The 21,827-nt window shown below is 38.5% G+C and overlaps 1 protein-coding gene across 18 annotated transcripts in view; it reads left to right on the top strand.

Annotated features, from left to right (window-relative positions):
* The first annotated feature begins 5,861 nt into the window (after positions 1-5,861).
* gpat2 (glycerol-3-phosphate acyltransferase 2, mitochondrial) overlaps positions 5,862-21,827 on the top strand; it is a 143,754-nt gene continuing 127,788 nt past the window's right edge. For 7 of the 18 annotated variants that reach the window (XM_042421111.1, XM_042421110.1, XM_042421101.1 and 4 more), the window contains exons 1-2: positions 5,863-5,986; positions 19,114-19,164. The gene's annotated coding sequence lies outside the window, so the exon portion shown is untranslated. Of the gene's footprint in view, positions 5,987-6,054; positions 6,171-19,113; positions 19,165-21,827 lie in introns of those variants that run through there. The other 11 variants (XM_042421114.1, XM_042421104.1, XM_042421106.1 and 8 more) reach the window with 4 other exon arrangements.

Below are 21,827 nucleotides of genomic sequence, written 5' to 3'. Positions count from 1 at the left end.
CCCAGCTTTAACAGATAGTCTATAATATTGGCATAAATTATTTGGCCTTGTGCCGTAGCCCAACATAACCAGAAGGAAATTCATTTATTTAAATAAGTACAGCGCAGCTTTTAAAAACACGTTTTTACAAATACAGTAACTGCCTGATTGTGGGTTTCTGCTCACATCATTACATAAGAAGAAATTTAATCATAACACCACTTTATAAATGAGGCTGCTGACCTTAGTTTCCTCCCACAGTTTCTCCCCTCCGCTTTGAAGCCCAAACTGTGGATGAGGGGCTCCATGTGACTAACAGGAGGAGAGCATCCAGCATTGCAAAGAGAAAGAGGCATTTATTTCTTATCACAGTCTCAACATTCAATCCTTGTTTGGGTCTTTGTATCAGCAATCTCTCTTAGGGGTTCAAAGCTTTCACAGAATTTTTTTTTATTTTTTTTAATATTAATATGTTTTTTAGTGCACTTTCAAATCCAAAAAATGAGGCCAGCATACAAAGATAGTAAGAACTGGATCTCTGTTAACACACCATAGGTTTTGCTTTGCCGCCTTGTCGATAATATTCAAAGGTCTCAGATGCTGTCTTCTCTACTCATAAAGCACTCAACCAGCACATACATTCATCTGTTTTTTGTGTGGGTCCTTTTGTGCTCACAGTCCTGAATATTATGTCATGACATTTCCAGTTTTTTTGCATTCCCTGAAAAAGGATAATGACATGTAGTGAAGATGAAGTAGCTCCATTCTGCAGGCATTTATAGCAACACTCTGTGTTAATGCCTGAATATTTCTGATATCCATCACTTCGCAACATTTAGGTAGAAATATGTGAGTCCAACTAGGAGGAGAGGAAACCCTTGTTTGCTATCTATCATATGCCGACTGACTTGTGAGACAAGTCATCTGAGATGTTTAAGTTAAATATTTCCTGTAAGCCTCCCTGTGCCAAGTAGATAACACTCTGTGAACCATATACTAGAAAAGAGAAACATTTATTCCTGGATGTTGAAGTGCACATACAGTGTTCCCATGCCAGTCATTTGGTAATGTTGAATGTCAAATGTCGAATCCATTTTATGAGATGACGATGGGATTTTTCTTGAAACACACTGCAGAGTGGAGACATAATACCCTCACTAGCTATTAGCTTAAACACAAAATTTGTGAAGTTTAGGGTGGCTTTTGCCGCCAGAAATAAATTTTTAAAGCAATGTTCATATTTTAAATGATCTAAAAGCATGAAACTGGAACTCATTTTTCATGCTGCATAATAACACAATTTGAACAAGCTATGCCTCTCACACTAAGAATGTGATGTCATGCTAGGAACAAGTATTCAGTATCTACAGTAATTCCTCCCTTTAGGGTCTGAATGACATTTGTATACTACCAGATATAGGCTTGCTTCCAAACTAGCAGCCACTTTTTCTTTTATGGGAGGAGGGCACGGCCAGCAACACCACCAGCCATTCATGGTTAATTAGTTATGCAATAATTAAGTTAATGAATCCCAAACAGCCTGTTTTATTAATGATGGGTGTTGGAAAACAAACAACTCTTAGTGAAACTGCACTCAATTCCCTTGATAATATTAGTTTTGGGATACTTGGAGGACTTTCACACCGCAGCACTGCAAAAAGATCCAAAATTTACTCACATAAAAACTCCCATACTCCACACTCAGGCACTAAATTAAATTATTTTCTTCTTTTTCTGCCCGTACATTTTTATATATATATGTACATATTTTAAGAGGTATTTTAATGCATGCATGCAACTGCAGGCCCAAGTGAAATGGAACAATTTACCTAAGTGACAAACTTTGTCTATTTACACTTCTTTGCCACTTGAGGACACCAACGCCAGACTGCATATTTCAGAAGTGGAGTTTCATGGCAGAGGAACCACAGCCAAACACACAGCTTGGCACTTATATCCCCTGTCTCAAACAGACAAAAGCGTTTGTTTTGTTGTGTGTGTGTGTGTGTGTGTGTGTGTGTGTGTGTGTGTGTGTGTGTGTGTGTGTGTGTGTGTGTGTGTGTGTGCAAATGTTTTTATGTACAATCCTCTTGAGGACATTTCACACTCACACATTCCAGTAGAATAGATGGGGAGGGGGCTGTCATTGCATGCCAGATGACAAAACGAGCTAACTGTGTGATCAGAAACAAGAGGGGAGCCAGGAGAGCAGGAAATGAGTGTTACTGATTGACAGCAGCAAAATTCTCTAGATTGCTTATCAAACATGGAGGCCACTGAGTGATGGAATAAACAATAATGCAAAATGACACAGGGCTACACAAACACAAACTGGCATCTATTGGTGCTTACAGCAGGGTATCTCTTATCTCTTATGCTATAGCTTTCTGTGTGTGTGTGTGTGTGTGTGTGTGTGTGTGTGTGTGTGTGTGTGTGTGCCTGTCTGTTTCACAGTCATGCACGGACACACACAGAATGCACACACATTAAGAAGACGTGAGCCATGTACTTTTTGAGCTGCTAAAGTAACTGTACAAGTTAACACACAGCAGCAGCAGACCAACAGACCAGTGAGCCCACTAATGCATACTGAGTCTGAAATCAGCTGAGCCTTAGTAAAAAAAAAAAAAAAGAAAAAAAAAAGCATACAACTCAAGAGTCATCATCTAATGCCTGACGTTGCTGGATACAACTCCGACACAGCTATAATGGAACATTGCAGGAATAAGCGCCCGAGTATGGTAACTAGTTATTACAGTGATTTCGTGCACACGTGTGAGCCTTTTAATGATGATGATGGCAACATGTGTGCCAAAGTATATCTTTTAATCTGAGGCAATTATCACAGTGTCCTGATATGTCTTGGAAAGGTTCATCATGTACTAGTCTGGCTCTAGTGTATGCATGTGTGTGTGCCTTCTGTGCAATTTATGTGTGGGTGGATGCCTAATTATCTCAATATTCTGGATGAGTGAAAGTGCACTAAATACTTTATTGACATCATGTATAGGGCGCAGATGAACACCCACATGCAATAGATACCAATTAAAGATATTCAAATCATATATGGTGAGTCACAGACGGCTGGTGATGTGTCTGCAATGTGGAGATAGTTGAGAGACACAACACTTGGCTTTAAAAACTTGTGAAATTTTCACACCTACAATAAATATGTTATTAGGAAATACATCATTACTCATAGACATTTGGGTCTTCCTTTATTTCTGTTCTGTTCTAAACGGTATTGTAAATCAGAAATTCCAAGCTTCATAACAGGATTGTGTGTAATGGACGGTGTGATGGAGGGATAAGAGTATGCTGCGGTTTTTCATCACTCCTCCAGAAGACAGAAGAGGAACAGAGTGGAAAACAGGAGAGGATGAGCTAAGAGGCCATGTGGATATGCATGTTTGTTGCATCATAAGCAAAAGAGTAATTCTGCTGTTGTTGGAGTGATAACTGACGTAGTCCAAGCAACACACCTCATAGCCAATCATAGTTGCAGGCATGCATACCCAGTGCAAAATATGAATGTAATGTATATTTATCTTACAATTAAAATGGAGTATATACTAAGTTTATCTACTCATCACTTTTTCATGGACAGACTTCTTACATTGGCCTTCATAATGAATTAATTCATGGCTCAAATGACTATTTGCAGTGTGAAAGGGGTCACTCATAATGACAAACCCACAGAGATTCATCACCTGAGTCTGAAGGTTCCCTCAGCTCCCTGGAGCTTTTAGACTCTTCTAGCTAATTGTTTTCGTTATCTCACCCACAAATTCTGTTATAATTAACCTTGTTTCCAGCTGCAGAAAGCTGCTTATTTCAGTGAAAAAAAGCCCTGAACTCACTGTACACAGCATCAAATAGTCTGATTCATCAATAGTAATAGTGACTGACTGGTGAATATAGTGGACAATTGGGCAACCGATTTAGCCAGATATTTCCTTCAGGAGTTGGTAGAGACCAGACCAGCGCTAAAAGGAAAGTGAATATTGGACTTAAATTCATCAAGTTTCCTGAAACACGACTAAAAATGTATGCTGATGTTGCTCTGTGCCTACTTTATAAAGTGGTTATATGTCAGTGTTGCATTTTCAGCTGCCCCCAAGTGGCTATGAATATTAATTAATGCAGCTTTAATATAGGGACAACAAACCTGAAACAGGACAAAAAATAAATCCATGAAATCCATGATCTGTCATGCTGTGATGCTTAAATTCAGTCTATGTTTTGTTAATGATGTTTTATCAATGGTGAAATATGTTGTGTGTAGTCCCAATGAGGGCTCCTGCTTTGAAAACCTTTCAAAATGCAAAAGCTCCCTGGGGAAGAAACACCTGTGCCTCCTCCAAAAGAATGCCTCAGGAGCTGCTTCTCTCATCTCTTCTGCTACTGAGCCACACAGTGATACCAACAGCAGTTGTCACAGAGGAAAAGAGGAATGATTTGTGGACCTTTTGGGCTCACTCCAGGTTATATTACTGATTAACATACCTGTACCCAAAGTGGGGAACTAATCAGTGAAATTACGTTGAATGAATATCAAATCCATCAATGCCTGGTCAATACTCATTTGCACCTACAATGGAGAAAATCCTTCCTCAGTGAGTCTTGGAAATAAGTATTTTCTAATTAAATGGGGCAAAGACAGATTTTAAATGCTGTGTGTGCTTCATATTGCATGCACAATTAAGTGTGCACAGCTCTTTATTTTCCCATCTGTTTCAACTGGCTCAGTAATTCAACAGACACGATGTATCCTCTCAGAGAATCTTGAGCCTTACCATGCGGTCAAGTTTCTATCCAATGCATTGTATTGGCAGCTAAACTTCCAGTACTTTGGTTCTGCATCGGTTTTATAGCGTCTGTCCTTCTATATCTGAGATGAGTCAATTTTCTGTGAATCTCTTATCTGTCTGGCACTATTCTCCTTTTAGCCTCTCTTTTAGACAAGCTACGGTTTATCTGCCAAAAGGGCAGATAAACCGTAGCTTGGCTTGATGACTTGCTGAAGTAATCAGATCAAATAGAGGGGAGGTGCTAGCAGGTACAGGGTTAAAAGTCAATATGAAACCTGAGAAAGTCTTCACTGACAGTAAGACAAGCGCTCTCAAGCTGTAAATTGTAGTAAACTGATAGATAATAACATTTATTAATGAGAGTAATAAAACTCTGCATGATTCAACACACTCAGTGCTCTAAAAGCCAAAAGGTAATCCCTTTGCATTTTTTACCATAAATAATAAATACACAAATATATGGTTATTCTGCAACAATTAATGTTCAATTAAAAATAAAGGAAAACCCTTAAACCCAAGGTTGTGTCCCAATGCCATATTATACTGTATACTGATACAATAAACTACTGTATATACTTATCCTGACAGTATCTTCATAAAGTACTGTTTTGGCAGTTAGTATGGAGGAATTTTTTTTTTATTTTGCCATTTTATGCGGACATAAAATGATACAAGACATGTGACACTGGAAGACTGCTGAGGATTACATATGTTATAAAGGATTTATAAATATTTCTCTGGCCTTATTGGTTATATAGAATTTTAAAGATAATTACCAACTGTTTTTTTTTCCTTTTCCAAATAATACGCTCAAAATGAGTGCAGAATAATTTTCCTCTTGTAGTAATATGTCTTTGTCAGTGAAATTAATTTTGAATATGCAAATTATTTTGACGAAATATCTAGGTCCTCCAAAAATAGTTGAAAGCTCTGGAAAAACGCTGGTAACTCTTTGAAATCTCGGCAAAAAGCTAGTAAGGGGACGTTGACTGGGTATGTTCAAACTATTTCCAAGGTCAAGATTGAATTTTATTTTGGTTTGCGTAGTACAAATCAGCAAGAAGATATGTCACTTCCGGTCGCCATCTTTCTTTAGACTCGGAGTCGCTGCGTTGGAAACACACCTTTTCATTTTGAAGCGGGCGGTAATTTCATCCAAATGGACAGACTGTGGATGAAGTACCTTCAAAACTGCAGTAAGTGTTGTGAAACGACCTTCCGGATTTTTGAAAGACTATCAAGGATCCAGATAAAAACCCAGATGCTGTAACGTTAATTATCATACATGAGGGGCGCAAACGGCTGCTAACAGATAGGTAGCTAATTACAGCCTAAACGTGACCCACCCATTTGATAATTGCCCAAACGTTCATTAAATTGGTAAGTAAACTTGGTTTTTTTGTAACTTTTAGGGTACAGTTCCCCGTAGAAGTGTTAACGGCTAATTAACCGGGTGAAACATGCTAAAACGTTTAGCTAACGTAGCTCTCAGCTTTTGGCTACTAAACATGCTTCCACCACAGTCTCTTGAGAGTTCTTTTAAATTTGCTTTTTATCAGGTTTACAGGTTACACTATATGGTTTTAACGTCTTGAAAAAAATCACAGCTCTGCTAAATTAGTGAACATACTAGCGATGATTTTTTTTAATGTATCTTTTAAACTTTACTTAGAACATATACATTTTCTTGTAGGAATATTAATTATGCATTCCTCAAAAAATAGAGGCAGATTTAAAGCAACAGCAAGGCTACCATTACTATATACAAAATATACAAAACATAAAATAATAAGTGCATGTACATAATGAAAATAAATATACTTAAAGGACCAGTGTGAAGGATTGAGTGGCATCTAAATTTGCGGTTGCAGATTGCAACCAACTGAATACCCCTCCCCTCCCAAGCCTGTAGGAGACCCTACAATGGCAGCGAAACTTGCGAAAAACACGGAAGGCCCTCTCTCAAGCCCCCAAGAACAGTGCTGGGCTTTGAAACCAATTTGACTTAGTGGCCAAACTGTGTAATTACAACAGCACGTCATGCTATTGGGCCCAAAACAACTTCTTCCCATAGACTTACATTGTGAAAGATACGGCTGTAAATCAGCAGATACATTTTTTTTAGCATCACAACCCTTGTGAAATTACTCGTTTCACTATCAAAATTTTATCCATTCGGTCTGATGACATTTTGAAAGTCTAGAAGAGCTGCACGACTGAATCAGTTTATCCCCATTCAATTTAGCCAGAGGGCTAACTAGAACTAGAGGCTAGCGGTCTCAGCCTGCGGAAGTCTCTAGTGAGCATACTCCATGGGTGCACTGGGCCCATAGAGCGTGCGCAGTGTGTTTTCAGGAAGTGGCTTTTTTGGCTTCATGTGCCACTGAACAACTTTCATAGGAATGAGTTTTGCCCTGCCTCCGACATTTGTTTTTCACCTCACATGATAGTGGTCCCTTGGTAACCAACGCTGTATCCAGTTCTCTTTATACATCCATGCCCTCTCTAGAGCCAGTGTTTGGTTTGTCTGTTGTGGGCTACTGTAGAAACATGGCGGTCCAACATGTCGGGCTCCCTGGAAGAGGACCCGCTCCCTATGTAAATATAAAGGGCTGGTTCTAAGCTAACAGAAACACAAAGATTCTTAATTACAGGTGATTATACACTGATTAAAACATACTTATGAATATTATACTCCATTTTTACCAATAGGCCTTATTAATTTTGCTTCAATTACAAGTTTAAGAAATAGTCATCTGATTCTTTTTGTCTTACTGACTTTGTAAATGAAACAGTGTTGCCACTAATAGCAAGAAGCATTCACCTTTCTTAAAGTTTGAGTGTGGGGTGAAATATAGATGAGCAGTGCAGCTAGCGATTTATGAAGGATTTGACATAACTGTCAGTAGGAAATGTGGCCCAGCCACTAATCCGCTTTGATACTTTTGAATCAAATGTTGTGTGAGCTGTTCACAGATTGCATTGCCAGTGTAAAAACATTTACTATCCACTATAGAGTATCAGTCAGACAGACATACATAATTTGTCAAACTGCGTTACTGTGTTATCAGTATCTTTTATATGTTGCATTAAGACAACTTCTCTTTTTCTGAAATTGATCTCTTTATATGTAAGCTTGATTGAGAGGAAATGCTGCATCTTGTCGCAGTATCCCACACTGATGTGTCACAAGTTAAACAGGCGGTAGACTGGTCAAATCTGGAGGCCACTGGCCATGTGAACACACAGTTTGTTTACATTATAATCTTACAATATACATTTCTGCACAGCAGGAGTCCACAGTGACAGAGCAGGTCACTTTTCTGATTGAAAATAATAGTATAAAATTTGCTGCACTACTAATCTATACCTTTTGTTTAAAAAAATAATGAAAGGTGACTGCTTATTTCTCAGCACACAATTTCACTGTGTAACAAGTTAACTAAGAACAACACAGATTAGTATGTATTAAAAATGGATTAAAGTAAAATTAAGGCATTCACCCACTTGTTTTCTTGGTGTTTTCAACAGTTGCTGTTGCTACAAGCAACCACAATGCATTTGGCCAAAAGTCTTTGTTGTGACATAATGCTACATAAAAGTTACATCTAGGCTATATGGCACTTGGAGTAATGTTTAATACTTTGTGTAAATAGCTGCTGTGTGCCAGCATTTTGGTCCTGCAAACACAGATCAGTCTCTTGTTGGCCATAAAATAAAATCGTAGTGCTTTTCAGAAGATGTATTCACTTCAATTCTTGCCTGCTTTGCAGTATCTATACTTGTTGGTTATACAGAGGGAAACTGATCATGCACACCTCTGTGCTTGTTGCTGACAATGATGGTTAATGTTTTAACTATAATTCTTTGTTTCCCAGCCTCCAGTGACTACTAAAGTCCATTTTTGTGTAGGCAGCACTTTGTCTGAAATGCTGTGTAAGACTGCAGCAGGACATACATCCAGTTTTGTTTTTAACAAATAGGCTAAATAAACACCTATTAAATTGCAAAAGGCAGTAAAAGGCAAAATACTTTGGAGTATGTGCTTTTCTTTGTGTTGACATGTTATCAACACTAATGAAAGCAAGTGGCCAGCTAGACAATTTTCTAACTGCTAATAATATAAATGCCAATTTAGATTTTTAGGGTACAGATTCCAATGTCTATAATATTGAATGTCAACATTTATGATATATGCATGTGCAATGCAGCACAGCATAATAAAGCAGCACAGCATAATATTAAAGATGTGAATCATGTCAAATAAGTGGGCAGACCTTTTTGTGTATGAAATTCAAATCAATACACTAGTCTACAAAATAGTGCTAAAAAATAATGATATTTATAAAGAAAATGTCACCACTCAGAAAGATGTTTTGGTTAATTTTCATTTTTTAATAGTTCTCTTGAACAGACAGGGTTTCATACTTGCTGAACTGAAATGTTGGTTTCCCATGATGGTTATGTTTTAAGTATCCTGTGTGAAGAGGTAGTGACTAATAGTTGGTTTACAGACAGAGCAGTATCAGCATCAGTCATATGCTCAAATCTGTTATCAGTCCTCTGTGGTCTGTGACTACACCTTCATTTCAGACTCACTTTCATCTTTACTCCAGACACACAGAGATGTCTGTCGGAAAGCCATGACTGATTACCTTGTCGTTATCTACTGAGTTTTGACCAAAAATGTTATTCTGCTTTGTACAAGACTAAATATGTGTGACCTGTAAACATGGTTTTGTATGCACAGTAGCAAAAAAGAAACCCAATTTAGTGAAAAAAAATAGTACTAATACTAAATAATAATAATAATAATAAATGTTGTTCCTATGGTGGTGACCAAGAATCTAATCAGCATTTGTAAAGATGAACACATCATAACTAAGTCAGAAATTAGGAAAACCCAGTATAACAAGTTAGCTTTCAAGCTATCACATCAGAGACCTTTTTTCTTTCTTTCTATCTTGAATCAGATAACTTGATGAGTGAATTTCCTCATGTGTTTTTCCTGTCCTTTTAACCATCTGTGGGGCTTTTTCACACTGGTTGCCAGCTAAGAGCTGATTAGCTCAGCAAATTCAGATCAGCCCATAAAATAAAACCTTAGTGCTTTTTTGGAGATGTAAGATTAGTTTACTTCAAATGTTACTTGCTTCGCAATGTTTACACTTGTTGGTATGCAGGGAAAAACTGATCAGTCACATCTCTTTGCATCACAACTCTATTTTTGGACACTGACTTGACTGAAACAGATAAGTAAATTCTCCAGGTGCTTTGAAAACCATGTTTTGTAAGTGTTCGTTCTAATTTTTCTGACATTACAATTTACAAACCTGTCATTGCAGAGTGCGGCAATCCAAATATTCACCGCAGTGGATCAATCAGTAATGTTCACCCTCTCTTCTCATGATCAGTTAAATTACTAGATGATGGTCTACACAATCATTAAATATGTGGCATTTGCCGTGTGATAATGTACTTCTGTTCTTCTTCCTTGAAGCTTAAAATTTTATGTCAGTGTAAAAATAATCTTCTGATGTTATTTCTTAGGAGCAAGAAATGCAACAGATGTAATGTAAATACAATGTTTAGCTGAAGCTAATATGTAGCTCCTGTTCATGGTTAGGCTTTTAAAGTGCCTTAGGCCTGAAGTTTGCTACTTTTGCCATTTTTTAAAATCTGGCTCTTTTTTAGTCTAGTAATCATTTAGACTCAAAATGTCATAGTGATTGCACAATTAGTCATTGTTTTAACTCCATACATTTAAACATATTTCTAATTTCATCAAACAATATGCTCAATAGAAAATGAGAACCAAATGAGCTTAGCCTATCTTAACATGTCTTAATCACCTCAAACTATGTCAGAATGAATTTAAATTATTACCAAGGGACCACTATCATGTGAGGTGAAAAACAAATGTTTAATGAATTATTAAACCACACTTTTATATTTAAATTGAACCTAATTTGTAGCGAAAGATCTTAATGTGGATGAATCATCTTAAAAACACTCTTGCTGGGGAACAGTGTAGTCTGATAAAACTATATACAGGTGGAGGAAGATACAGATGTCTCAGACCTGGCCTCACAGAGCTCATCTGTTAAATGTTACAGTCCATTGCCTCCGCAGTGGTCTGGCTGCCTTGTTGTCACGTCTCCAACATCCTTTGACATTCAGTTTCATCAAAAACGCTTGTCTCTACTCCCTGACCAGTATGTTTTTTTTTATTTCTTCTAATCTCTTTCTCTTGGACAGATTATGTCTACCTCCTTTTGTAGTACACTACACTTCAGTTGACTCTAGCCATGCTTCAAAATGGCAGGCTAGTGCAACTTTATATCATGTAAAGGCTCCATTCATCTGAGAGGAATGGAGGAAAGAGGAACTGATACTGTGACAGAATAATGCCACAGTGTCAGACTATTGTGTATAGACTGAACAACTTCCTTATGTGTGAACTTGATCTCTTTTTGTAGCAGTTTCGGTGTGACTGACGGAAATTGCATTGTAAGAAAAAATGACAAAAGTTCCCCAATTCCGTTTGTCTCAGCTGAAGGGCCGATAGCAAAAGACAGAGGAGTTTTTGGGATGTCATTTTTTTTCCATGTGAAAGTAAAACTACAGACATGAAGGGGGTGTCTACTCACTACTGCCATTTCATGTATCTGTAGTTCTGTCACACCTTTTTGAAGTGGAATACTTTAATATTTATTTGCATTAGGGGCGGGAGGAAAAAATGACATATGAAGCACAGTCACGTAAGAAGTGCAATTCTTTTCTTCTATGATTCTGAATTGATTCACAAATGTCAAAAATGTGTTTTATGACGGATTTTTGTAATAACATTAGTTAATAACATTATGTTGGCAGAACAAAAAAGGTGGAACTATGAGGGCAGTGCAGCAATCAGGTGGTGTACAGCTCGCACATGCTCGAGTTGTCTTATAGACCTTTTTCTAAAAAGGAAAGCGTTTGGGTGCATTTTGGATTTCATAATACAATAATTGGCTGTGTATGACAAAGTATTTTGTGAATACTCAAATCTGTCACCCAGAGACTGTCAGTGGAGCACCAAACTCCAGCACTAACAAACGAGACAGGCTGACTGACACACACTGCAGCACTTGTGACTAATCATTTCAGCTCGGCAGATTTAGTAATAATAAAGATAATTGTTAGTTGCAGCCCTAGTTAGCGTCATATATTGGTGGTTTTGTGTATTTTAGTCCATTAATTACAAATTGCATTCGCTCTTCAATACATTTTATTTTCCAAAGCCAATCATAGGGTTTCCTCTCTTCCAGACAAACATTTCATGCAGTACAAGTATAGTATAAATAACAATATATAACTGCATTATAATCAACTTGCATTGAAAATAGTTTAAGATAGGTGATCTATTATGGTCATTGTAATATTATTTCCAGACTTGGCTGCTAAAAACATTTTATCCATAAGTTTTGTATAATGATAGAAAAACAAAACATTTATGTAAATAAAGGAAAGAGGTGATGTCCAACTAGCACTGGAGTAGTAACATAGTAATAACATTAATGTTAAAAAATAAATATGCAAGCCAAAAGTGGTGGAAGTGATTTAATAATAGAACTGAATCAAAAGTCAACTGTGGTAGAAGTGACTTGAGTAATTCAAGAATCAACACTAACATCAGTGTTTCCATTACACAGGGCCATCTGCGTCGTTCTGCCACAGTTTTATTGCTGCTGCCACAGAATCATGAATAATGAAAATTCTATTATGAAATCTTCAGTCAAATCATAAAGCTGCACCACATGGCACATGATTGGGGAAAAAGCACTCCTTGTGAAGATGAGTTTGACAAGACAGAAAAAGTAGATATTAAAAAGTGTTTTTTAATGATCACTTTAAGCCCTATTCAGATAGAATTATTTAATAAGCAACATTAATTAAGGAAAGTGTAAAGTAGAGTCATACTCCTCCAGATCTTAGACAGTACCAAGCACAGTGACTTGTAAAAGACAACCTATTTCTTGTCTACTACACATAAAATCAAAAATATATGAAGTAGGGCTGTAGTCTCCTGGTCAACTGGTCGATTAGTTGGTCGATATGCTCTCGTCCGACCAAATTCTCATTGGTTGAATAATCGCTGTGTTACCTTTTAATGAGGAGAAAAGTGCTACATCAATAGCCTTCCAGGATTAATCCATTATTTCCTGTGGCAGGAGGGACAGACTAACGAATTACCTGTGAAAACCAAGCGGCAACCTCTGGGGCTGTAAAATGAAGCCAATGTGGAAGTGCCAAAAACTGCAGTTCCTTGAATGGCCACTTAACCGTAACCCTAACCCCAACCCTAACCCAAAAGCAAGTCAGACCCCATAGACCCCCATGTTAAAATGCCCAACTTAACAGCAGAAATAAACATGTTTACAGCCTGGTACAAAAAACGGTTTTGGTCTCTACAGCTAATTTCCCCTTTCATGACAACTGTACGGGGGGTGAATTTTTTTATAACTCACCTGTATAAATTTTATTAAGCCATACAGTTATGCATAATGAAGGACATAGCTGCTTTGAGTGACAGGTCCGCCAGCCACCAGGTGGCTTGTTTCAGCCATGCGGCTCGCCTCTTTGCCCATTTTTGATTGGCTGGGAGTTAGGCAGCGTCACGCACCGCCAAGATGGCGACGGCCTGAGCAGCTTGCTTTGAGCTTCAAAACAGCTCTTCAGAAACCAACGGGTGACATCACGGTAACTACGTCCATATTTTTATACAGTCTATGGTGAAAACGGGTAATGTGTATTCAAAACACTCCTGTTGTTTTCACACTTTGAACTTGCCCAACCTAATGGAGTCTGCTAGGTCTAACTGTACTTAACGTTTACTGAGCGTTTACTGAATCAGTGTTTCTTCTATAATTATAACAATGACAAGGCCAAAAGAAATCTTTTTAATGCCAAAAATAAAGCCAAATATCCATTCATTTGGAAATCAATAGCGTTCGGGAGTCTCTATGCAGTGCTGTTCTGAAATGTGAGTCAACCTCTGTGTCGTCGTTAGCTAATTAGCTGCTCAGCTGCAGCACATTAAACAGCATGTAAACATACCTGCAGATGTCACAACGACCCATTAAATGCTCGTTTGGTTGTTGCTCTTCAAAATCCCTGCTAGCAACACGCTGTTTGTCCGTGACTTGTACTCACAGCAGTTTGTCTAAGTTGTCTTAAATGACATTAAATTTCGCAATTAATCTGTGGTTCACATGCGTGCCGAACCGTGGGGGGCGATCCGTACGGATCACGGATTAACTACGATCTGTTGCACCACTAGTGGCTGCTGAGTTCACTCTGTCCTGTAACATCCAACAGTTTTTATCCCCCCCCCTTCAAGACTAATCTTGAATATTATATACAATTTCAGTCAACCAAGATTTTCTTTGGTTGACTACAGCAATAATATGAAGGCAGTCCACATCTTGTATAGAAAGCTTACTGGTTGCTGAATTTGTAACTGCTGTTATTAATCCACACAAAAGTAACACTGCAACCAGAACTGAAGGAATTCAATAACAGGAATACATTGGTACTCAGAGGTGAAACTTAGTGACTTTTTTGACAGGATATTAAGCATTTGAGACTGTAATTAATATTGGGTTGACATTAATATTGACAGTTGAACCCCAAACTGGATAAAACTCTCATTCAGGCAATACTTAAATAACACAAAATTACTATAAAGAAAGAGTTTGATGTTAAATAAAGCTCATAATCCTCACTGCGTTGAATCTAGCTGCACTCATGTGATGCTGATTATGTTTGCTGTTACAGCCTCAGTTATCTACAGTTAAACAGTTTGTCTTTTAGCAAGCATCTTACTTGAATATCAGAGAAGTTGGAACACTACATACATTTGGGACCCAGCTGAAGTCCTATCAGCCGAAATAACTGAGCACACCTACAGATACCTGGGTGTAGAGCTTTGAAAATGCCACAAACCGACCACTGCAGACACACAGTGTAACTGGAGTTATTACAGATTGACGTGATAATTATTGTCATTATTAAAATTACTATTATTGCTACGGTAGCATATCCTTTTTTCTCAGGTGTAGAGCACACAGAAATGTGTTCATTCATGCTTGCATTCAGCAAATTTAATTAATGGAAGAGGTGAGAGTATATGTCATATCAGTTTGTGTCCTGCAGGGATCTCTTGCTGCTATGTGTTTGGGCTTTAATGCAACGATACTATAATTTTATTCCCCTACTGTCCCCATAAATCCGTGGATATACATTTACTTCCTGTGTGTAGAATTACTGCGGTATAAATCCTTGAGATAAGCTTCCTCTCTGATGGGTTGTGCTGCTGCTTTAAGGAGCAGAAAACATTGACATATTACAGTGCATCCAGTGTTTACATACTTTAAAAACATTTTGAAAATGATCAGACCAGAGACATTTTAGCCTCACAGAAAAAAAATAATTACAGGAAATGTCTCTGAACCATACATCTCCTATTTCCGTAAATGTAGTTTTAAACAGACTTGTGTGCTATGAACACACACGCAAACACAGATATGAACAGTAAAGCCGGAGTCGATACTCTTCAAGAGCATTTAATTGCCTCGTCAATAGCAACACCGTCGCAATCGACTGATTCTGAGCCTCACCTGAGCTCAATTACTGTTGCTACTTTGAACATCTGCTGACAACAAACATTCCCTCAAGCAACTTTACATAGTGTTTAATTGATACTTGCTTGCGGTGTCATAACAAACTGATGCAGTCTAATTCAATAAAAATGCAACATCAGCTTCTCAATCTCATCTGGATAAGCTTGTTCCAAAGATTGAGTTCATGGCACAACCTAATTAATGGCTTAGTTTATTGATATTGTACTGTAACATTTTATAATCAGAATTTGAGTATTTGCATAACGTTAACTTCCCTCACAGCACAGCACTACACTTTTGTCAAGAGCAAAAAATTGAGTCTATATCAGATGGCATAAATTTTCTCCTTTGATTTGATTTAAATAAACTAAATTGATTTGAGTAACTTAACTAATCATTTTTTTCCCACAATGTTACTTCACAACAGTTCAGAGAAGTAGAAAACATACAGCTGATGTAAATAAATTGTCTTAAAATTGGCAGGGGCAATTTAAAACAATTTATGTATGCGTCAATAGCCTCTGCTATATTTGTAAAATGGCTTTATTACATTGTCTGGTTTATATAAGGGAATCAAATCCCAAATGATTTCTACCAAAGTAACCAAATGTAATAAAGCTGTGTTACTTTATTTTTAGGAATTAAAAATGAAAAAGTAGCAGGTTATATTCCTTTTGCAAGGTTTTTTTTTTTGACAAGATCATTTTATAAAGACCTTCTTGATGTGTGGGTTGAGGTTAGGCGAAAAGGAGAAAGCGGTGGAAGTGAGAGAAATTGAAAGCACCGCCGAGGCCTAATGTAATATTTTTAAGCTCTGACAGGATCAGAGGTGTCATGTCATTTCACCCTCTGATGGAGAGGAGAGGAAGGACGCCTGTGTGCGTGTGTGTGTCATGTTGGTACATGAGCTAATCCACATTTCAAGTGCCTGCATGGGTGTAGGGGTGTGTATCAACAAATGAATTCACTTTATTAAGGAAAAAGTAATGTCCATCTGCACTGGTTGGCCGAAAGAGTGTCATGTGGTGTATCAGCTAGTGTGCATGTGTGAGCTGTAGTAAATGGGAGAGATTTTGTTCACTGCAATCAAATGGGCTCAGAGTCTGAGGTTTTCTCTCCCTCCCCACACATCTCATCCCTCTCTTCTCTCATTTGTCTTTGCTCGCTGCATTGATGTCTTCCCTATTACCTCTGATTTGGCTTGTCTGGTTGTGAATACCTAATCATGCTGAAGATCCTACATTTTCATTCCATGAAGGCTCTATTCTTGTCTCTCTCCTTTCCTCTCATCTCATTGGGATAACACTTACTCCTTTTTGGAGGGGAGGGGTGCCACATACAGTTCATGCAGTCATTAAAAAAAGCCCATGCGTGTCGTGACACACATCTACACATATTTTTGTAGTAAATGAAACATGAAGGGATTTCTTTATGGCCATATGAGCATGCATTAGGCTTGGGTGATTGGATGAATATATCGACAATTGGCTGAGTCCATAGTTCTTTAGGGTGTTTTTTAGTTTTTCTTTTAGGGCGATTTTAACTAACTTACTACAGAGTAGTGTAGCTCCTTTTAAGGGATAACGCAGTGCGTAGGTTGTGTGCAGTCGAGAGAGAGAGAGCGTTGCGTGACGGTGACCCCGTGTCTAGACAGTAAGCGGCGTAGCTTGAGCAGCATGTCGGCAGAGCAATAGCAGCGGTGAGTGCTCCTTCTGTGTGTCTACACTGGAGGCGTTCAGGTGCAGTGTTGAGCATAGGTCGAAGCCCATTACTCATGACTGTAGTGACATGCATAAAACGGAGGAGAATAGACTTAAATGAACGCTGCAGGTTGCGGTTACGCCAGTGAGACTCGGTTGAGACGTGAGCCTGCATGGAGCCGGTGCGGACAGCTGCGTAGATAAAAATTAGAGCGTATTTGTTGCGTGTGACGTTTGCATGAAAAATGCGTCTGACACGCTTGCTGTGTGTGTACACATTAGGCTATTTGTCAGTGAATAAATGCTACAACTCCTCAATACCCAAGCCAAATTACCACATCTTGCTTGCCACCTGTTGATTAAAGTGAACGGGGTTAGCCCCAAAGTTAGTGACAATGGCCCTGTTTACACCTGGCATTAACATCCGTCTCGGGTGATCCGACCACAAGTGGACAGCTCTAAGTATGTCTGTTTATACCTGGTATTAACATGCGTCTTGAGTGACCACTTGTGATCTTATCTCACTTCCCCGGTCTATATGCACATAAACATGGACATCATTTCTGCTTTCAAAGACCAAATTCGTTGTTGTTTTTAACTGGCGGGAGGACGGGGGGTCTGTGTCCGTCCAAAGCTGTGTTCGACTTGTTTGATAACAGGATAAACAAATATACAATGCATTATGTGCCCCGTCACGAAAATCAAATGCCTGTCCTATTGATTGGCTCTAGCGCTGCGTCTGAACATAAATTTATATAACAAATATAGAGTTATATGCAGCAATCTCACAGTCCAGGTTCATACTGTTTGGAGTAAAGCAGCCGTCGTCCTGATAAATCCTGAGCTCATTATGTCGAGCAGCAAAGCAAAACTAAAACCTTTAGTTATCAACTTGACAGGACAGAGGAAACTATCAAGCAACGTTTAGCTTCTCAAATATTTTTTTAGACAGACAAGCGAAAAATTAATGGTTTAATTTCTATTCCAGTTGTCGATTTGATGAGGGAAATGGGTTAGGGGAAGGAGAAAAACAGGAAAAAACGGGAAGTGGATCACGTTTTTTTAATTCACATGAAAAATGACAAAACAAAATAATACATTTCTTTATCCTGTTATCAAACAAGTTGAACACAGCTTTGGACGGAGGGATCATGCACCAGGAGGCAGCGATGCACTCTCTGTGCCTAGTCTGCCGGAAAAGTAGGCAGTCCTTCAATGTGGCTCAGGACACATTGCTGCTAAATGAATGTGGCCACATGCGGCCCAGACCACCTCCGAATGTGGTCGGATGTGATCGGATCTCAATGCGTTTTGGGTGCGTTCACACCTGTACTTAGAGCTGTCCACTTGTGATCGGATCACCCTAGACGGATGTTAATGCTAGGTGTAAACAGGGCCAATGGCTTAGCCTAACCTGAGCAGGCCTTTAAGGTGGACCAGCTGTTCTTGTTTTAGTGACAATCTCAGCCGCTCCAAAACAGAAAATGGAGAAATGTCTGGCTGCTGAATCTCTCCTAAGTTTTGCTCATCACCCCCCGCGCACCATACACCCACTGCCGCAAATATATTGACAATCACTGGTTATTGGGCTGATGGGGGCAGGGTAGGAACATTTTGACATATCGCCCAACCTTAGCAGGCATATATGTACCCAAACACCCTTATTTAGATTATCACACAGTGTCCAACAATCCTGAAATTCAGAGCTGTCAACTTACCGCTAGTAGCGACACCATGGGGGCCGCCCCTCCGACGCTCTTGAGTTGCGAGTGCCCATTTATCGCTGCTTGCAGCTTTAATTATTGTTTTTTTTTTTTTTTTAATTTGGAAATTCCCTCCTTTTACACAAGCCATCTTGTTAAGCTTCATTCTGAGGTTTTAGAATGGTGTTAATGCTTAGATATCTTTCACTAAGACCATCCTCAGCTTCAGACTTCTAACATGTCTTTTGTTTCTTTTAAGACAGTGCTGAATGTCCAGCCACCAGTCGTCTTGCTGCTGCTTCAAAATAAGGTAGGACAAAGATCAGTCTTCTTGTTGCCGACAGTACAAAAAAAAGCTGAATGAGCCCACTGTGTCTCTGGCTGCATAGTTGTATGTTTGTATGTGTGTGTTGGCATGTGTGAGTCCATTCTTTTCAGTCCTTACCAGTGGAAGTAGTGGGGGCGCTACTACCTTTGGGTGGTTCTTAAGACCTTGGTCAGGGGTCAATGATGTTCTATGAAAAATGTATTGAATATGTCACTTAGTTGCTATGTTACAAGTGACCATGGCAACAGTATGCTGTCTTCACTATCACAGGGAGTGTTTTTCTGTATTAAAAATCTTTGAGTGTGGCCTGCTGGGAGTTTGTGTGTGTGAAAATCAAAAGGGTAAGATTACATATTACAATACATAAATTAAGTTCTTATAAAGAAATTGTGCTACTTTATCATACTGATCATACATGCAAAAAAAAAAAAGCTATCTGAACTCTGGTGAACTTTCTAGTTCAGTGAGGATGCCTTCCTCTTTCTCACTGTACATCTGTACAGTATGTGTCTACTACTATTCTAAATATATAAAAGTGCACTACAAATCTTGGACAGAAAATGTTACAGCCCTAGTTTTCAGGGTTTTTTTTAAACCAACTGGGATATAGCCTATTTGATTTGCATGTGATTCTTTGAAGTGCTGTGCCTTGTGAGTGTCTTGTGTCAGGGGAGGTGAAACAGTGATTCATGGTCATCTGGTGGGCAATGATTGCATCTGTCTCACTCTCTATGAGTGCTCTTGAGGGAATTGTGTGGTTAGCCCATGCACATGGATGTGTTTTTGTTTGTTAGTGCTATGACTGCAAGTATCCTCACAACTCACTTTTGTCCGTACCAAGGTGTTAGTGTTAGGTAGTCATTTCTTGTAATTTTGCCTTTTAAAGGCATTTTGCCTTTGCCTGTAATAGAAATCTTATTTGGGTTTGAGGGTGTGGCTGCTTATGTAGTCTGACATCTGTTCGCACTTTTCAGATTTGTTCAGTAATTCAGATGCTGGCCACATGAACAGCTTGTTCACAGTCAGAGAAACAAATGAGCCAATCAGCATCTTTTGGAGTTGGAGATTTTATCATGCAGTATCAGATTGGGAACATTGTGGTGAATAATCACTGTTTACGTCACCGCTCAAAGTGCTCATGATGTACTGCTTGTAATAATTAACCATTTTCATAATTTTAAGTTGATCATGCATTAGTAGCAGACACAGGTTTAATAACACAAAATGATATCCACTAATCTTAAAATTATTAAATTTTAAGCACATAATTGTTTTTGCAATGATAAAGCAATAACCATTTTGGTAGCATTCAACAACCCCCTTTGTCATGAGTCTTAGGCGACATTCAAACCGACACTGATTTGAAAAACACAGCCCTCTCATTCATTTGAATGGGGGCAGTTTGTGGGTGCAGAGGGGATGATGTCATCCTGCTAGGCACTGCATTCGCAAATCACAGACATGCAAGTGCACATTCCTGGTGGATTACTTTGTAATGTGAATGCTGTATTCTTGCTGTTGAGCTTGTGATATAAATAAAACTGTTGCCACTGTGATAACTTTCCAGAATTGAAAAATCCTGTCTTTGAGTATCACAAACTGTTGGGCAGTTTTTTAGTGTCGGGGGGGGGGGGTCATTCTTCGTCTTCTCATATGTAATCTTAAAAATAATAACAACAATAATAACAATATGTATTAAGGTGTAACAGTGCACAAAATTCACGGTTTTATATGTACTTTGGTTTTGGGGTCACGGTTCAGTATGATTTCAGTACAGCAGGAAAAAAAAGAAAAATAGAAAATAACATTGTGGTCTTTTATTTTGAAAAATGTAAACACTCAGCAATGGCTCATCGGCCAAAACTATTATTGAAACAGTTTAGTTGCTGCAGTGGAAAAGGAAAACAACCTTTCTGTTCCTTTCAAGGAGTTCAGGACATCTGCTAAAAGCTGTTTTATGATGATTTATGGTCTAACTGTACATAAAGTAGTTGAAACTAGCTTTAACTCCAGCAGCTACAACAGTAATATGCTGCGTACACACTGATGCTTCAGTATTAATAATCTAATGATGTTATATATAATAATATACGGAAACATTTAAGGCCATGTTAAAAGTCCATGTAACTGAAAATTGCAACTGCTTTATTTGAGCTGGATTTAGTCTCCTTCGGAAAAGAGATTTCAATTTCAAGGGACTTCCTGGTTAAATAAAAATTTTATGGCAGAGGGATCAAACCACTACTTTTACTCTCATACATTTTAACTACATTTTTCTCTCTCAGAACTGGTTCTTACAACGTGCTGTCTGATCACAGCAGAAATCCAATGTTTTTATAGTTCTGAACGGCTTCACTCGAAGGCGATGAAAAGCCGACTGTCACAGAGAGGGGACGGAGACGCAGTATCATTTCACTACAGATGATAACGGGGTATATTTTAATAATAGCATTTGCCATTCTGACAACGGCGACACTACTGGGTAACCAGTCTAATTTGGCTAAGCTGGCTAGCATAAACCCTTTAGCATGCTAGTGGTGTGCTGCCAAAAACGTTATGGGTGGAACTTGCGCTCTACAATAATAGTTCCATGTGTTGGAGTAAGCGAATTATTAAATTATTTTGACAGTAATTGTTTGAATCAC

The sequence above is a fragment of the Thunnus maccoyii genome, chromosome 9, assembly GCF_910596095.1.
Source record: "Thunnus maccoyii chromosome 9, fThuMac1.1, whole genome shotgun sequence".
NCBI lineage: Eukaryota > Metazoa > Chordata > Actinopteri > Scombriformes > Scombridae > Thunnus > Thunnus maccoyii.
This window is presented reverse-complemented; position numbering and strand designations above follow the sequence as displayed.